At 54.6% G+C, this 16,991-nt stretch overlaps 2 non-coding genes and 16 pseudogenes across 2 annotated transcripts; all 18 read right to left on the bottom strand.

Moving 5' to 3' along the window:
• Positions 1 to 349: 349 nt before the first annotated feature.
• On the bottom strand, positions 350 to 468 carry LOC126138560 (5S ribosomal RNA). The gene has a single exon (XR_007528228.1). It is a non-coding gene; the product is annotated as a 5S ribosomal RNA (ribosomal RNA).
• An 852-nt stretch (positions 469 to 1,320) lies between these two features.
• LOC126138552 (5S ribosomal RNA) lies at positions 1,321 to 1,440 on the bottom strand (annotated as a pseudogene).
• Positions 1,441 to 2,292: 852 nt separating this feature from the next.
• LOC126138518 (5S ribosomal RNA) lies at positions 2,293 to 2,412 on the bottom strand (annotated as a pseudogene).
• Positions 2,413 to 3,255: 843 nt separating this feature from the next.
• On the bottom strand, positions 3,256 to 3,375 carry LOC126138517 (5S ribosomal RNA; annotated as a pseudogene).
• An 854-nt stretch (positions 3,376 to 4,229) lies between these two features.
• LOC126138565 (5S ribosomal RNA) lies at positions 4,230 to 4,348 on the bottom strand. Its single transcript, XR_007528233.1, has one exon. It is a non-coding gene; the product is annotated as a 5S ribosomal RNA (ribosomal RNA).
• Positions 4,349 to 5,195: 847 nt separating this feature from the next.
• On the bottom strand, positions 5,196 to 5,315 carry LOC126138516 (5S ribosomal RNA; annotated as a pseudogene).
• Positions 5,316 to 6,167: 852 nt separating this feature from the next.
• Positions 6,168 to 6,287, bottom strand: LOC126138515 (5S ribosomal RNA; annotated as a pseudogene).
• An 852-nt stretch (positions 6,288 to 7,139) lies between these two features.
• Positions 7,140 to 7,259, bottom strand: LOC126138605 (5S ribosomal RNA; annotated as a pseudogene).
• Positions 7,260 to 8,102: 843 nt separating this feature from the next.
• Positions 8,103 to 8,222, bottom strand: LOC126138549 (5S ribosomal RNA; annotated as a pseudogene).
• Positions 8,223 to 9,075: 853 nt separating this feature from the next.
• Positions 9,076 to 9,195, bottom strand: LOC126138604 (5S ribosomal RNA; annotated as a pseudogene).
• Positions 9,196 to 10,047: 852 nt separating this feature from the next.
• Positions 10,048 to 10,167, bottom strand: LOC126138602 (5S ribosomal RNA; annotated as a pseudogene).
• Positions 10,168 to 11,010: 843 nt separating this feature from the next.
• Positions 11,011 to 11,130, bottom strand: LOC126138601 (5S ribosomal RNA; annotated as a pseudogene).
• An 852-nt stretch (positions 11,131 to 11,982) lies between these two features.
• On the bottom strand, positions 11,983 to 12,102 carry LOC126138600 (5S ribosomal RNA; annotated as a pseudogene).
• Positions 12,103 to 12,945: 843 nt separating this feature from the next.
• On the bottom strand, positions 12,946 to 13,065 carry LOC126138548 (5S ribosomal RNA; annotated as a pseudogene).
• An 853-nt stretch (positions 13,066 to 13,918) lies between these two features.
• On the bottom strand, positions 13,919 to 14,038 carry LOC126138598 (5S ribosomal RNA; annotated as a pseudogene).
• An 852-nt stretch (positions 14,039 to 14,890) lies between these two features.
• Positions 14,891 to 15,010, bottom strand: LOC126138597 (5S ribosomal RNA; annotated as a pseudogene).
• Positions 15,011 to 15,853: 843 nt separating this feature from the next.
• On the bottom strand, positions 15,854 to 15,973 carry LOC126138596 (5S ribosomal RNA; annotated as a pseudogene).
• Positions 15,974 to 16,825: 852 nt separating this feature from the next.
• LOC126138595 (5S ribosomal RNA) lies at positions 16,826 to 16,945 on the bottom strand (annotated as a pseudogene).
• Positions 16,946 to 16,991: the final 46 nt, after the last annotated feature.

The raw sequence follows: 16,991 nt of genomic DNA, 5'->3' as shown, positions 1-16,991 counted from the left end.
ATATGACAGCGCAAGCACGAAAAACGTCTGCGGGACGAGACGAGACGAGACGAGACGAGACGACTAAGGAATAAATTCGTGGTTACAAATCAAATTTGGAACTCTACATTCCTACACAACAATAGGCGGTGACGTATTTCAGAAATCACCTGCCAATTCGTACTGTTTTGTCGTTTTCAAAGTCTTCTTGGCAAACTTGGTTAGCACATTCTCCCTCAAACTGAGTTAATTACTGCATTTTCGTACCATTACAGTAGTTTAAACGGTTTAAGGAAGCATCTTTGTCACAACAGAAAGGTAGTTTGAAAATTGGGCTGGCGACATAACAAAAAAAAAAAAACAGGAAGGGAGCCAACAGCACCCGGGTTTCCCAGGCGGTCACCCATCCAAGTACTAGCAGGGCCCGATGATGCTTAACTTCGGTGATCGGACGAGAACCGGTGTATTCATCATGGTATCGCCGTTGGCGCTCATCTAATGTAGGAGCACGGCAGAATTCGCGTTCGGCTTTTCTCCCAACACACAAAATGTTAGTTTTCGGCCGCATTTGACGAAAGCGCTTCCTTCCGCAACCGCCAGTTCCTCGAGGACGGCGCGGGGAGGCGCGCCCGGCGTCCCAGCAGAGTGACGGCCGAATTGGCGGGCGCACCGCCGCGTGTGTGAGACGCACTGCTGCTCGTTGCACCCCCTGTCATTCGCTGGGCGCGTTCAGCCTTCGACACTAGCGGAGGACGCATCTTGTCCCTGGTGTTCAGCGGAGGGCCTGTGCGGGGTGTGGCAGTGTCGTGCTGGAGGGCCCACTGGTAGCGATGTGGGCTTCCTCGCCTCGCCTCGCCTCGCCTCGCCGCGCCTCACACCAGGTGTCTGCGTAGTTTGCAGTGCATTCGCACCATTCCTATCCCTGTCCCTGTCCCCGTCCCGACTTGTCCCGACTTTGCTCGACTGCCGCTCGCTGCCGCTCGGGTCGTGGTCCATATGACAGCGCAAGCACGAAAAACGTCTGCGGGACGAGACGAGACGAGACGAGACGAGACGACTAAGGAATAAATTCGTGGTTACAAATCAAATTTGGAACTCTACATTCCTACACAACAATAGGCGGTGACGTATTTCAGAAATCACCTGCCAATTCGTACTGTTTTGTCGTTTTCAAAGTCTTCTTGGCAAACTTGGTTAGCACATTCTCCCTCAAACTGAGTTAATTACTGCATTTTCGTACCATTACAGTAGTTTAAAAGGCTTAAGTAAGCATCTTTGTCACAACAGAAACGTAGTTTGAAAATTGGGCTGGCAACATAACAAAAAAAAAAACGGGAAGGGAGCCAACAGCACCCGGGTTGACCCAGGCGGTCACCCATCCAAGTACTAGCCGGGCATGATGGTGCTTAACTTCGGTGATCGGACGAGAACCGGTGTATTCATCATGGTATCGCCGTTGGCGCTCATCTAATGTAGGAGCACGGCAGAATTCGCGTTCGGCTTTTCTCCCAACACACAAAATGTTAGTTTTCGGCCGCATTTGACGAAAGCGCTTCCTTCCGCAACCGCCAGTTCCTCGAGGACGGCGCGGGGAGGCGCGCCCGGCGTCCCAGCAGAGTGACGGCCGAATTGGCGGGCGCACCGCCGCGTGTGTGAGACGCACTGCTGCTCGTTGCACCCCCTGTCATTCGCTGGGCGCGTTCAGCCTTCGACACTAGCGGAGGACGCATCTTGTCCCTGGTGTTCAGCGGAGGGCCTGTGCGGGGTGTGGCAGTGTCGTGCTGGAGGGCCCACTGGTAGCGATGTGGGCTTCCTCGCCTCGCCTCGCCTCGCCTCGCCGCGCCTCACACCAGGTGTCTGCGTAGTTTGCAGTGCATTCGCACCATTCCTATCCCTGTCCCTGTCCCCGTCCCGACTTGTCCCGACTTTGCTCGACTGCCGCTCGCTGCCGCTCGGGTCGTGGTCCATATGACAGCGCAAGCACGAAAAACGTCTGCGGGACGAGACGAGACGAGACGAGACGAGACGACTAAGGAATAAATTCGTGGTTACAAATCAAATTTGGAACTCTACATTCCTACACAACAATAGGCGGTGACGTATTTCAGAAATCACCTGCCAATTCGTACTGTTTTGTCGTTTTCAAAGTCTTCTTGGCAAACTTGGTTAGCACATTCTCCCTCAAACTGAGTTAATTACTGCATTTTCGTACCATTACAGTAGTTTAAAAGGCTTAAGTAAGCATCTTTGTCACAACAGAAACGTAGTTTGAAAATTGGGCTGGCAACATAACAAAAAAAAAAACGGGAAGGGAGCCAACAGCACCCGGGTTGACCCAGGCGGTCACCCATCCAAGTACTAGCCGGGCATGATGATGCTTAACTTCGGTGATCGGACGAGAACCGGTGTATTCATCATGGTATCGCCGTTGGCGCTCATCTAATGTAGGAGCACGGCAGAATTCGCGTTCGGCTTTTCTCCCAACACACAAAATGTTAGTTTTCGGCCGCATTTGACGAAAGCGCTTCCTTCCGCAACCGCCAGTTCCTCGAGGACGGCGCGGGGAGGCGCGCCCGGCGTCCCAGCAGAGTGACGGCCGAATTGGCGGGCGCACCGCCGCGTGTGTGAGACGCACTGCTGCTCGTTGCACCCCCTGTCATTCGCTGGGCGCGTTCAGCCTTCGACACTAGCGGAGGACGCATCTTGTCCCTGGTGTTCAGCGGAGGGCCTGTGCGGGGTGTGGCAGTGTCGTGCTGGAGGGCCCACTGGTAGCGATGTGGGCTTCCTCGCCTCGCCTCGCCTCGCCTCGCCGCGCCTCACACCAGGTGTCTGCGTAGTTTGCAGTGCATTCGCACCATTCCTATCCCTGTCCCTGTCCCCTGTCCCGACTTTGCTCGACTGCCGCTCGCTGCCGCTCGGGTCGTGGTCCATATGACAGCGCAAGCACGAAAAACGTCTGCGGGACGAGACGAGACGAGACGAGACGAGACGACTAAGGAATAAATTCGTGGTTACAAATCAAATTTGGAACTCTACATTCCTACACAACAACAGGCGGTGACGTATTTCAGAAATCACCTGCCGATTCGTACTGTTTTGTCGTTTTCAAAGTCTTCTTGGCAAACTTGGTTAGCACATTCTCCCTCAAACTGAGTTAATTACTGCATTTTCGTACCATTACAGTAGTTTAAAAGGCTTAAGTAAGCATCTTTGTCACAACAGAAACGTAGTTTGAAAATTGGGCTGGCAACATAACAAAAAAAAAAACGGGAAGGGAGCCAACAGCACCCGGGTTGACCCAGGCGGTCACCCATCCAAGTACTAGCCGGGCATGATGATGCTTAACTTCGGTGATCGGACGAGAACCGGTGTATTCATCATGGTATCGCCGTTGGCGCTCATCTAATGTAGGAGCACGGCAGAATTCGCGTTCGGCTTTTCTCCCAACACACAAAATGTTAGTTTTCGGCCGCATTTGACGAAAGCGCTTCCTTCCGCAACCGCCAGTTCCTCGAGGACGGCGCGGGGAGGCGCGCCCGGCGTCCCAGCAGAGTGACGGCCGAATTGGCGGGCGCACCGCCGCGTGTGTGAGACGCACTGCTGCTCGTTGCACCCCCTGTCATTCGCTGGGCGCGTTCAGCCTTCGACACTAGCGGAGGACGCATCTTGTCCCTGGTGTTCAGCGGAGGGCCTGCGCGGGGTGTGGCAGTGTCGTGCTGGAGGGCCCACTGGTAGCGATGTGGGCTTCCTCGCCTCGCCTCGCCTCGCCTCGCCGCGCCTCACACCAGGTGTCTGCGTAGTTTGCAGTGCATTCGCACCATTCCTATCCCTGTCCCTGTCCCCGTCCCGACTTGTCCCGACTTTGCTCGACTGCCGCTCGCTGCCGCTCGGGTCGTGGTCCATATGACAGCGCAAGCACGAAAAACGTCTGCGGGACGAGACGAGACGAGACGAGACGAGACGACTAAGGAATAAATTCGTGGTTACAAATCAAATTTGGAACTCTACATTCCTACACAACAACAGGCGGTGACGTATTTCAGAAATCACCTGCCGATTCGTACTGTTTTGTCGTTTTCAAAGTCTTCTTGGCAAACTTGGTTAGCACATTCTCCCTCAAACTGAGTTAATTACTGCATTATCGTACCATTACAGTAGTTTAAACGGTTTAAGGAAGCATCTTTGTCACAACAGAAAGGTAGTTTGAAAATTGGGCTGGCGACATAACAAAAAAAAAAAAACAGGAAGGGAGCCAACAGCACCCGGGTTTCCCAGGCGGTCACCCATCCAAGTACTGGCAGGGCCCGATGATGCTTAACTTCGGTGATCGGACGAGAACCGGTGTATTCATCATGGTATCGCCGTTGGCGCTCATCTAATGTAGGAGCACGGCAGAATTCGCGTTCGGCTTTTCTCCCAACACACAAAATGTTAGTTTTCGGCCGCATTTGACGAAAGCGCTTCCTTCCGCAACCGCCAGTTCCTCGAGGACGGCGCGGGGAGGCGCGCCCGGCGTCCCAGCAGAGTGACGGCCGAATTGGCGGGCGCACCGCCGCGTGTGTGAGACGCACTGCTGCTCGTTGCACCCCCTGTCATTCGCTGGGCGCGTTCAGCCTTCGACACTAGCGGAGGACGCATCTTGTCCCTGGTGTTCAGCGGAGGGCCTGTGCGGGGTGTGGCAGTGTCGTGCTGGAGGGCCCACTGGTAGCGATGTGGGCTTCCTCGCCTCGCCTCGCCTCGCCGCGCCTCACACCAGGTGTCTGCGTAGTTTGCAGTGCATTCGCACCATTCCTATCCCTGTCCCTGTCCCCGTCCCGACTTGTCCCGACTTTGCTCGACTGCCGCTCGCTGCCGCTCGGGTCGTGGTCCATATGACAGCGCAAGCACGAAAAACGTCTGCGGGACGAGACGAGACGAGACGAGACGAGACGACTAAGGAATAAATTCGTGGTTACAAATCAAATTTGGAACTCTACATTCCTACACAACAATAGGCGGTGACGTATTTCAGAAATCACCTGCCAATTCGTACTGTTTTGTCGTTTTCAAAGTCTTCTTGGCAAACTTGGTTAGCACATTCTCCCTCAAACTGAGTTAATTACTGCATTTTCGTACCATTACAGTAGTTTAAAAGGCTTAAGTAAGCATCTTTGTCACAACAGAAACGTAGTTTGAAAATTGGGCTGGCAACATAACAAAAAAAAAAACGGGAAGGGAGCCAACAGCACCCGGGTTGACCCAGGCGGTCACCCATCCAAGTACTAGCCGGGCATGATGATGCTTAACTTCGGTGATCGGACGAGAACCGGTGTATTCATCATGGTATCGCCGTTGGCGCTCATCTAATGTAGGAGCACGGCAGAATTCGCGTTCGGCTTTTCTCCCAACACACAAAATGTTAGTTTTCGGCCGCATTTGACGAAAGCGCTTCCTTCCGCAACCGCCAGTTCCTCGAGGACGGCGCGGGGAGGCGCGCCCGGCGTCCCAGCAGAGTGACGGCCGAATTGGCGGGCGCACCGCCGCGTGTGTGAGACGCACTGCTGCTCGTTGCACCCCCTGTCATTCGCTGGGCGCGTTCAGCCTTCGACACTAGCGGAGGACGCATCTTGTCCCTGGTGTTCAGCGGAGGGCCTGTGCGGGGTGTGGCAGTGTCGTGCTGGAGGGCCCACTGGTAGCGATGTGGGCTTCCTCGCCTCGCCTCGCCTCGCCTCGCCGCGCCTCACACCAGGTGTCTGCGTAGTTTGCAGTGCATTCGCACCATTCCTATCCCTGTCCCTGTCCCCGTCCCGACTTGTCCCGACTTTGCTCGACTGCCGCTCGCTGCCGCTCGGGTCGTGGTCCATATGACAGCGCAAGCACGAAAAACGTCTGCGGGACGAGACGAGACGAGACGAGACGAGACGACTAAGGAATAAATTCGTGGTTACAAATCAAATTTGGAACTCTACATTCCTACACAACAACAGGCGGTGACGTATTTCAGAAATCACCTGCCGATTCGTACTGTTTTGTCGTTTTCAAAGTCTTCTTGGCAAACTTGGTTAGCACATTCTCCCTCAAACTGAGTTAATTACTGCATTTTCGTACCATTACAGTAGTTTAAAAGGCTTAAGTAAGCATCTTTGTCACAACAGAAACGTAGTTTGAAAATTGGGCTGGCAACATAACAAAAAAAAAAACGGGAAGGGAGCCAACAGCACCCGGGTTGACCCAGGCGGTCACCCATCCAAGTACTAGCCGGGCATGATGATGCTTAACTTCGGTGATCGGACGAGAACCGGTGTATTCATCATGGTATCGCCGTTGGCGCTCATCTAATGTAGGAGCACGGCAGAATTCGCGTTCGGCTTTTCTCCCAACACACAAAATGTTAGTTTTCGGCCGCATTTGACGAAAGCGCTTCCTTCCGCAACCGCCAGTTCCTCGAGGACGGCGCGGGGAGGCGCGCCCGGCGTCCCAGCAGAGTGACGGCCGAATTGGCGGGCGCACCGCCGCGTGTGTGAGACGCACTGCTGCTCGTTGCACCCCCTGTCATTCGCTGGGCGCGTTCAGCCTTCGACACTAGCGGAGGACGCATCTTGTCCCTGGTGTTCAGCGGAGGGCCTGTGCGGGGTGTGGCAGTGTCGTGCTGGAGGGCCCACTGGTAGCGATGTGGGCTTCCTCGCCTCGCCTCGCCTCGCCTCGCCGCGCCTCACACCAGGTGTCTGCGTAGTTTGCAGTGCATTCGCACCATTCCTATCCCTGTCCCTGTCCCCGTCCCGACTTGTCCCGACTTTGCTCGACTGCCGCTCGCTGCCGCTCGGGTCGTGGTCCATATGACAGCGCAAGCACGAAAAACGTCTGCGGGACGAGACGAGACGAGACGAGACGAGACGACTAAGGAATAAATTCGTGGTTACAAATCAAATTTGGAACTCTACATTCCTACACAACAACAGGCGGTGACGTATTTCAGAAATCACCTGCCGATTCGTACTGTTTTGTCGTTTTCAAAGTCTTCTTGGCAAACTTGGTTAGCACATTCTCCCTCAAACTGAGTTAATTACTGCATTTTCGTACCATTACAGTAGTTTAAAAGGCTTAAGTAAGCATCTTTGTCACAACAGAAACGTAGTTTGAAAATTGGGCTGGCAACATAACAAAAAAAAAAACGGGAAGGGAGCCAACAGCACCCGGGTTGACCCAGGCGGTCACCCATCCAAGTACTAGCCGGGCATGATGATGCTTAACTTCGGTGATCGGACGAGAACCGGTGTATTCATCATGGTATCGCCGTTGGCGCTCATCTAATGTAGGAGCACGGCAGAATTCGCGTTCGGCTTTTCTCCCAACACACAAAATGTTAGTTTTCGGCCGCATTTGACGAAAGCGCTTCCTTCCGCAACCGCCAGTTCCTCGAGGACGGCGCGGGGAGGCGCGCCCGGCGTCCCAGCAGAGTGACGGCCGAATTGGCGGGCGCACCGCCGCGTGTGTGAGACGCACTGCTGCTCGTTGCACCCCCTGTCATTCGCTGGGCGCGTTCAGCCTTCGACACTAGCGGAGGACGCATCTTGTCCCTGGTGTTCAGCGGAGGGCCTGTGCGGGGTGTGGCAGTGTCGTGCTGGAGGGCCCACTGGTAGCGATGTGGGCTTCCTCGCCTCGCCTCGCCTCGCCTCGCCGCGCCTCACACCAGGTGTCTGCGTAGTTTGCAGTGCATTCGCACCATTCCTATCCCTGTCCCTGTCCCCTGTCCCGACTTTGCTCGACTGCCGCTCGCTGCCGCTCGGGTCGTGGTCCATATGACAGCGCAAGCACGAAAAACGTCTGCGGGACGAGACGAGACGAGACGAGACGAGACGACTAAGGAATAAATTCGTGGTTACAAATCAAATTTGGAACTCTACATTCCTACACAACAACAGGCGGTGACGTATTTCAGAAATCACCTGCCGATTCGTACTGTTTTGTCGTTTTCAAAGTCTTCTTGGCAAACTTGGTTAGCACATTCTCCCTCAAACTGAGTTAATTACTGCATTTTCGTACCATTACAGTAGTTTAAAAGGCTTAAGTAAGCATCTTTGTCACAACAGAAACGTAGTTTGAAAATTGGGCTGGCAACATAACAAAAAAAAAAACGGGAAGGGAGCCAACAGCACCCGGGTTGACCCGGGCGGTCACCCATCCAAGTACTAGCCGGGCATGATGATGCTTAACTTCGGTGATCGGACGAGAACCGGTGTATTCATCATGGTATCGCCGTTGGCGCTCATCTAATGTAGGAGCACGGCAGAATTCGCGTTCGGCTTTTCTCCCAACACACAAAATGTTAGTTTTCGGCCGCATTTGACGAAAGCGCTTCCTTCCGCAACCGCCAGTTCCTCGAGGACGGCGCGGGGAGGCGCGCCCGGCGTCCCAGCAGAGTGACGGCCGAATTGGCGGGCGCACCGCCGCGTGTGTGAGACGCACTGCTGCTCGTTGCACCCCCTGTCATTCGCTGGGCGCGTTCAGCCTTCGACACTAGCGGAGGACGCATCTTGTCCCTGGTGTTCAGCGGAGGGCCTGCGCGGGGTGTGGCAGTGTCGTGCTGGAGGGCCCACTGGTAGCGATGTGGGCTTCCTCGCCTCGCCTCGCCTCGCCTCGCCGCGCCTCACACCAGGTGTCTGCGTAGTTTGCAGTGCATTCGCACCATTCCTATCCCTGTCCCTGTCCCCGTCCCGACTTGTCCCGACTTTGCTCGACTGCCGCTCGCTGCCGCTCGGGTCGTGGTCCATATGACAGCGCAAGCACGAAAAACGTCTGCGGGACGAGACGAGACGAGACGAGACGAGACGACTAAGGAATAAATTCGTGGTTACAAATCAAATTTGGAACTCTACATTCCTACACAACAACAGGCGGTGACGTATTTCAGAAATCACCTGCCGATTCGTACTGTTTTGTCGTTTTCAAAGTCTTCTTGGCAAACTTGGTTAGCACATTCTCCCTCAAACTGAGTTAATTACTGCATTTTCGTACCATTACAGTAGTTTAAAAGGCTTAAGTAAGCATCTTTGTCACAACAGAAACGTAGTTTGAAAATTGGGCTGGCAACATAACAAAAAAAAAAAACGGGAAGGGAGCCAACAGCACCCGGGTTGACCCAGGCGGTCACCCATCCAAGTACTAGCCGGGCATGATGATGCTTAACTTCGGTGATCGGACGAGAACCGGTGTATTCATCATGGTATCGCCGTTGGCGCTCATCTAATGTAGGAGCACGGCAGAATTCGCGTTCGGCTTTTCTCCCAACACACAAAATGTTAGTTTTCGGCCGCATTTGACGAAAGCGCTTCCTTCCGCAACCGCCAGTTCCTCGAGGACGGCGCGGGGAGGCGCGCCCGGCGTCCCAGCAGAGTGACGGCCGAATTGGCGGGCGCACCGCCGCGTGTGTGAGACGCACTGCTGCTCGTTGCACCCCCTGTCATTCGCTGGGCGCGTTCAGCCTTCGACACTAGCGGAGGACGCATCTTGTCCCTGGTGTTCAGCGGAGGGCCTGTGCGGGGTGTGGCAGTGTCGTGCTGGAGGGCCCACTGGTAGCGATGTGGGCTTCCTCGCCTCGCCTCGCCTCGCCTCGCCGCGCCTCACACCAGGTGTCTGCGTAGTTTGCAGTGCATTCGCACCATTCCTATCCCTGTCCCTGTCCCCGTCCCGACTTGTCCCGACTTTGCTCGACTGCCGCTCGCTGCCGCTCGGGTCGTGGTCCATATGACAGCGCAAGCACGAAAAACGTCTGCGGGACGAGACGAGACGAGACGAGACGAGACGACTAAGGAATAAATTCGTGGTTACAAATCAAATTTGGAACTCTACATTCCTACACAACAACAGGCGGTGACGTATTTCAGAAATCACCTGCCGATTCGTACTGTTTTGTCGTTTTCAAAGTCTTCTTGGCAAACTTGGTTAGCACATTCTCCCTCAAACTGAGTTAATTACTGCATTTTCGTACCATTACAGTAGTTTAAAAGGCTTAAGTAAGCATCTTTGTCACAACAGAAACGTAGTTTGAAAATTGGGCTGGCAACATAACAAAAAAAAAAACGGGAAGGGAGCCAACAGCACCCGGGTTGACCCAGGCGGTCACCCATCCAAGTACTAGCCGGGCATGATGATGCTTAACTTCGGTGATCGGACGAGAACCGGTGTATTCATCATGGTATCGCCGTTGGCGCTCATCTAATGTAGGAGCACGGCAGAATTCGCGTTCGGCTTTTCTCCCAACACACAAAATGTTAGTTTTCGGCCGCATTTGACGAAAGCGCTTCCTTCCGCAACCGCCAGTTCCTCGAGGACGGCGCGGGGAGGCGCGCCCGGCGTCCCAGCAGAGTGACGGCCGAATTGGCGGGCGCACCGCCGCGTGTGTGAGACGCACTGCTGCTCGTTGCACCCCCTGTCATTCGCTGGGCGCGTTCAGCCTTCGACACTAGCGGAGGACGCATCTTGTCCCTGGTGTTCAGCGGAGGGCCTGTGCGGGGTGTGGCAGTGTCGTGCTGGAGGGCCCACTGGTAGCGATGTGGGCTTCCTCGCCTCGCCTCGCCTCGCCTCGCCGCGCCTCACACCAGGTGTCTGCGTAGTTTGCAGTGCATTCGCACCATTCCTATCCCTGTCCCTGTCCCCTGTCCCGACTTTGCTCGACTGCCGCTCGCTGCCGCTCGGGTCGTGGTCCATATGACAGCGCAAGCACGAAAAACGTCTGCGGGACGAGACGAGACGAGACGAGACGAGACGACTAAGGAATAAATTCGTGGTTACAAATCAAATTTGGAACTCTACATTCCTACACAACAACAGGCGGTGACGTATTTCAGAAATCACCTGCCGATTCGTACTGTTTTGTCGTTTTCAAAGTCTTCTTGGCAAACTTGGTTAGCACATTCTCCCTCAAACTGAGTTAATTACTGCATTTTCGTACCATTACAGTAGTTTAAAAGGCTTAAGTAAGCATCTTTGTCACAACAGAAACGTAGTTTGAAAATTGGGCTGGCAACATAACAAAAAAAAAAACGGGAAGGGAGCCAACAGCACCCGGGTTGACCCAGGCGGTCACCCATCCAAGTACTAGCCGGGCATGATGATGCTTAACTTCGGTGATCGGACGAGAACCGGTGTATTCATCATGGTATCGCCGTTGGCGCTCATCTAATGTAGGAGCACGGCAGAATTCGCGTTCGGCTTTTCTCCCAACACACAAAATGTTAGTTTTCGGCCGCATTTGACGAAAGCGCTTCCTTCCGCAACCGCCAGTTCCTCGAGGACGGCGCGGGGAGGCGCGCCCGGCGTCCCAGCAGAGTGACGGCCGAATTGGCGGGCGCACCGCCGCGTGTGTGAGACGCACTGCTGCTCGTTGCACCCCCTGTCATTCGCTGGGCGCGTTCAGCCTTCGACACTAGCGGAGGACGCATCTTGTCCCTGGTGTTCAGCGGAGGGCCTGTGCGGGGTGTGGCAGTGTCGTGCTGGAGGGCCCACTGGTAGCGATGTGGGCTTCCTCGCCTCGCCTCGCCTCGCCTCGCCGCGCCTCACACCAGGTGTCTGCGTAGTTTGCAGTGCATTCGCACCATTCCTATCCCTGTCCCTGTCCCCGTCCCGACTTGTCCCGACTTTGCTCGACTGCCGCTCGCTGCCGCTCGGGTCGTGGTCCATATGACAGCGCAAGCACGAAAAACGTCTGCGGGACGAGACGAGACGAGACGAGACGAGACGACTAAGGAATAAATTCGTGGTTACAAATCAAATTTGGAACTCTACATTCCTACACAACAACAGGCGGTGACGTATTTCAGAAATCACCTGCCGATTCGTACTGTTTTGTCGTTTTCAAAGTCTTCTTGGCAAACTTGGTTAGCACATTCTCCCTCAAACTGAGTTAATTACTGCATTTTCGTACCATTACAGTAGTTTAAAAGGCTTAAGTAAGCATCTTTGTCACAACAGAAACGTAGTTTGAAAATTGGGCTGGCAACATAACAAAAAAAAAAACGGGAAGGGAGCCAACAGCACCCGGGTTGACCCAGGCGGTCACCCATCCAAGTACTAGCCGGGCATGATGATGCTTAACTTCGGTGATCGGACGAGAACCGGTGTATTCATCATGGTATCGCCGTTGGCGCTCATCTAATGTAGGAGCACGGCAGAATTCGCGTTCGGCTTTTCTCCCAACACACAAAATGTTAGTTTTCGGCCGCATTTGACGAAAGCGCTTCCTTCCGCAACCGCCAGTTCCTCGAGGACGGCGCGGGGAGGCGCGCCCGGCGTCCCAGCAGAGTGACGGCCGAATTGGCGGGCGCACCGCCGCGTGTGTGAGACGCACTGCTGCTCGTTGCACCCCCTGTCATTCGCTGGGCGCGTTCAGCCTTCGACACTAGCGGAGGACGCATCTTGTCCCTGGTGTTCAGCGGAGGGCCTGTGCGGGGTGTGGCAGTGTCGTGCTGGAGGGCCCACTGGTAGCGATGTGGGCTTCCTCGCCTCGCCTCGCCTCGCCTCGCCGCGCCTCACACCAGGTGTCTGCGTAGTTTGCAGTGCATTCGCACCATTCCTATCCCTGTCCCTGTCCCCTGTCCCGACTTTGCTCGACTGCCGCTCGCTGCCGCTCGGGTCGTGGTCCATATGACAGCGCAAGCACGAAAAACGTCTGCGGGACGAGACGAGACGAGACGAGACGAGACGACTAAGGAATAAATTCGTGGTTACAAATCAAATTTGGAACTCTACATTCCTACACAACAACAGGCGGTGACGTATTTCAGAAATCACCTGCCGATTCGTACTGTTTTGTCGTTTTCAAAGTCTTCTTGGCAAACTTGGTTAGCACATTCTCCCTCAAACTGAGTTAATTACTGCATTTTCGTACCATTACAGTAGTTTAAAAGGCTTAAGTAAGCATCTTTGTCACAACAGAAACGTAGTTTGAAAATTGGGCTGGCAACATAACAAAAAAAAAAACGGGAAGGGAGCCAACAGCACCCGGGTTGACCCGGGCGGTCACCCATCCAAGTACTAGCCGGGCATGATGATGCTTAACTTCGGTGATCGGACGAGAACCGGTGTATTCATCATGGTATCGCCGTTGGCGCTCATCTAATGTAGGAGCACGGCAGAATTCGCGTTCGGCTTTTCTCCCAACACACAAAATGTTAGTTTTCGGCCGCATTTGACGAAAGCGCTTCCTTCCGCAACCGCCAGTTCCTCGAGGACGGCGCGGGGAGGCGCGCCCGGCGTCCCAGCAGAGTGACGGCCGAATTGGCGGGCGCACCGCCGCGTGTGTGAGACGCACTGCTGCTCGTTGCACCCCCTGTCATTCGCTGGGCGCGTTCAGCCTTCGACACTAGCGGAGGACGCATCTTGTCCCTGGTGTTCAGCGGAGGGCCTGCGCGGGGTGTGGCAGTGTCGTGCTGGAGGGCCCACTGGTAGCGATGTGGGCTTCCTCGCCTCGCCTCGCCTCGCCTCGCCGCGCCTCACACCAGGTGTCTGCGTAGTTTGCAGTGCATTCGCACCATTCCTATCCCTGTCCCTGTCCCCGTCCCGACTTGTCCCGACTTTGCTCGACTGCCGCTCGCTGCCGCTCGGGTCGTGGTCCATATGACAGCGCAAGCACGAAAAACGTCTGCGGGACGAGACGAGACGAGACGAGACGAGACGACTAAGGAATAAATTCGTGGTTACAAATCAAATTTGGAACTCTACATTCCTACACAACAACAGGCGGTGACGTATTTCAGAAATCACCTGCCGATTCGTACTGTTTTGTCGTTTTCAAAGTCTTCTTGGCAAACTTGGTTAGCACATTCTCCCTCAAACTGAGTTAATTACTGCATTTTCGTACCATTACAGTAGTTTAAAAGGCTTAAGTAAGCATCTTTGTCACAACAGAAACGTAGTTTGAAAATTGGGCTGGCAACATAACAAAAAAAAAAAACGGGAAGGGAGCCAACAGCACCCGGGTTGACCCAGGCGGTCACCCATCCAAGTACTAGCCGGGCATGATGATGCTTAACTTCGGTGATCGGACGAGAACCGGTGTATTCATCATGGTATCGCCGTTGGCGCTCATCTAATGTAGGAGCACGGCAGAATTCGCGTTCGGCTTTTCTCCCAACACACAAAATGTTAGTTTTCGGCCGCATTTGACGAAAGCGCTTCCTTCCGCAACCGCCAGTTCCTCGAGGACGGCGCGGGGAGGCGCGCCCGGCGTCCCAGCAGAGTGACGGCCGAATTGGCGGGCGCACCGCCGCGTGTGTGAGACGCACTGCTGCTCGTTGCACCCCCTGTCATTCGCTGGGCGCGTTCAGCCTTCGACACTAGCGGAGGACGCATCTTGTCCCTGGTGTTCAGCGGAGGGCCTGTGCGGGGTGTGGCAGTGTCGTGCTGGAGGGCCCACTGGTAGCGATGTGGGCTTCCTCGCCTCGCCTCGCCTCGCCTCGCCGCGCCTCACACCAGGTGTCTGCGTAGTTTGCAGTGCATTCGCACCATTCCTATCCCTGTCCCTGTCCCCGTCCCGACTTGTCCCGACTTTGCTCGACTGCCGCTCGCTGCCGCTCGGGTCGTGGTCCATATGACAGCGCAAGCACGAAAAACGTCTGCGGGACGAGACGAGACGAGACGAGACGAGACGACTAAGGAATAAATTCGTGGTTACAAATCAAATTTGGAACTCTACATTCCTACACAACAACAGGCGGTGACGTATTTCAGAAATCACCTGCCGATTCGTACTGTTTTGTCGTTTTCAAAGTCTTCTTGGCAAACTTGGTTAGCACATTCTCCCTCAAACTGAGTTAATTACTGCATTTTCGTACCATTACAGTAGTTTAAAAGGCTTAAGTAAGCATCTTTGTCACAACAGAAACGTAGTTTGAAAATTGGGCTGGCAACATAACAAAAAAAAAAACGGGAAGGGAGCCAACAGCACCCGGGTTGACCCAGGCGGTCACCCATCCAAGTACTAGCCGGGCATGATGATGCTTAACTTCGGTGATCGGACGAGAACCGGTGTATTCATCATGGTATCGCCGTTGGCGCTCATCTAATGTAGGAGCACGGCAGAATTCGCGTTCGGCTTTTCTCCCAACACACAAAATGTTAGTTTTCGGCCGCATTTGACGAAAGCGCTTCCTTCCGCAACCGCCAGTTCCTCGAGGACGGCGCGGGGAGGCGCGCCCGGCGTCCCAGCAGAGTGACGGCCGAATTGGCGGGCGCACCGCCGCGTGTGTGAGACGCACTGCTGCTCGTTGCACCCCCTGTCATTCGCTGGGCGCGTTCAGCCTTCGACACTAGCGGAGGACGCATCTTGTCCCTGGTGTTCAGCGGAGGGCCTGTGCGGGGTGTGGCAGTGTCGTGCTGGAGGGCCCACTGGTAGCGATGTGGGCTTCCTCGCCTCGCCTCGCCTCGCCTCGCCGCGCCTCACACCAGGTGTCTGCGTAGTTTGCAGTGCATTCGCACCATTCCTATCCCTGTCCCTGTCCCCTGTCCCGACTTTGCTCGACTGCCGCTCGCTGCCGCTCGGGTCGTGGTCCATATGACAGCGCAAGCACGAAAAACGTCTGCGGGACGAGACGAGACGAGACGAGACGAGACGACTAAGGAATAAATTCGTGGTTACAAATCAAATTTGGAACTCTACATTCCTACACAACAACAGGCGGTGACGTATTTCAGAAATCACCTGCCGATTCGTACTGTTTTGTCGTTTTCAAAGTCTTCTTGGCAAACTTGGTTAGCACATTCTCCCTCAAACTGAGTTAATTACTGCATTTTCGTACCATTACAGTAGTTTAAAAGGCTTAAGTAAGCATCTTTGTCACAACAGAAACGTAGTTTGAAAATTGGGCTGGCAACATAACAAAAAAAAAAACGGGAAGGGAGCCAACAGCACCCGGGTTGACCCAGGCGGTCACCCATCCAAGTACTAGCCGGGCATGATGATGCTTAACTTCGGTGATCGGACGAGAACCGGTGTATTCATCATGGTATCGCCGTTGGCGCTCATCTAATGTAGGAGCACGGCAGAATTCGCGTTCGGCTTTTCTCCCAACACACAAAATGTTAGTTTTCGGCCGCATTTGACGAAAGCGCTTCCTTCCGCAACCGCCAGTTCCTCGAGGACGGCGCGGGGAGGCGCGCCCGGCGTCCCAGCAGAGTGACGGCCGAATTGGCGGGCGCACCGCCGCGTGTGTGAGACGCACTGCTGCTCGTTGCACCCCCTGTCATTCGCTGGGCGCGTTCAGCCTTCGACACTAGCGGAGGACGCATCTTGTCCCTGGTGTTCAGCGGAGGGCCTGTGCGGGGTGTGGCAGTGTCGTGCTGGAGGGCCCACTGGTAGCGATGTGGGCTTCCTCGCCTCGCCTCGCCTCGCCTCGCCGCGCCTCACACCAGGTGTCTGCGTAGTTTGCAGTGCATTCGCACCATTCCTATCCCTGTCCCTGTCCCCGTCCCGACTTGTCCCGACTTTGCTCGACTGCCGCTCGCTGCCGCTCGGGTCGTGGTCCATATGACAGCGCAAGCACGAAAAACGTCTGCGGGACGAGACGAGACGAGACGAGACGAGACGACTAAGGAATAAATTCGTGGTTACAAATCAAATTTGGAACTCTACATTCCTACACAACAACAGGCGGTGACGTATTTCAGAAATCACCTGCCGATTCGTACTGTTTTGTCGTTTTCAAAGTCTTCTTGGCAAACTTGGTTAGCACATTCTCCCTCAAACTGAGTTAATTACTGCATTTTCGTACCATTACAGTAGTTTAAAAGGCTTAAGTAAGCATCTTTGTCACAACAGAAACGTAGTTTGAAAATTGGGCTGGCAACATAACAAAAAAAAAAACGGGAAGGGAGCCAACAGCACCCGGGTTGACCCAGGCGGTCACCCATCCAAGTACTAGCCGGGCATGATGATGCTTAACTTCGGTGATCGGACGAGAACCGGTGTATTCATCATGGTATCGCCGTTGGCGCTCATCTAATGTAGGAGCACGGCAGAATTCGCGTTCGGCTTTTCT

Source organism: Schistocerca cancellata, unplaced genomic scaffold, assembly GCF_023864275.1.
Source record: "Schistocerca cancellata isolate TAMUIC-IGC-003103 unplaced genomic scaffold, iqSchCanc2.1 HiC_scaffold_662, whole genome shotgun sequence".
Classification (NCBI taxonomy): Eukaryota; Metazoa; Arthropoda; class Insecta; order Orthoptera; family Acrididae; genus Schistocerca; species Schistocerca cancellata.
Note: the sequence above shows the minus strand (reverse complement) of the source record. Positions and strands in the feature narration are given on the sequence as shown.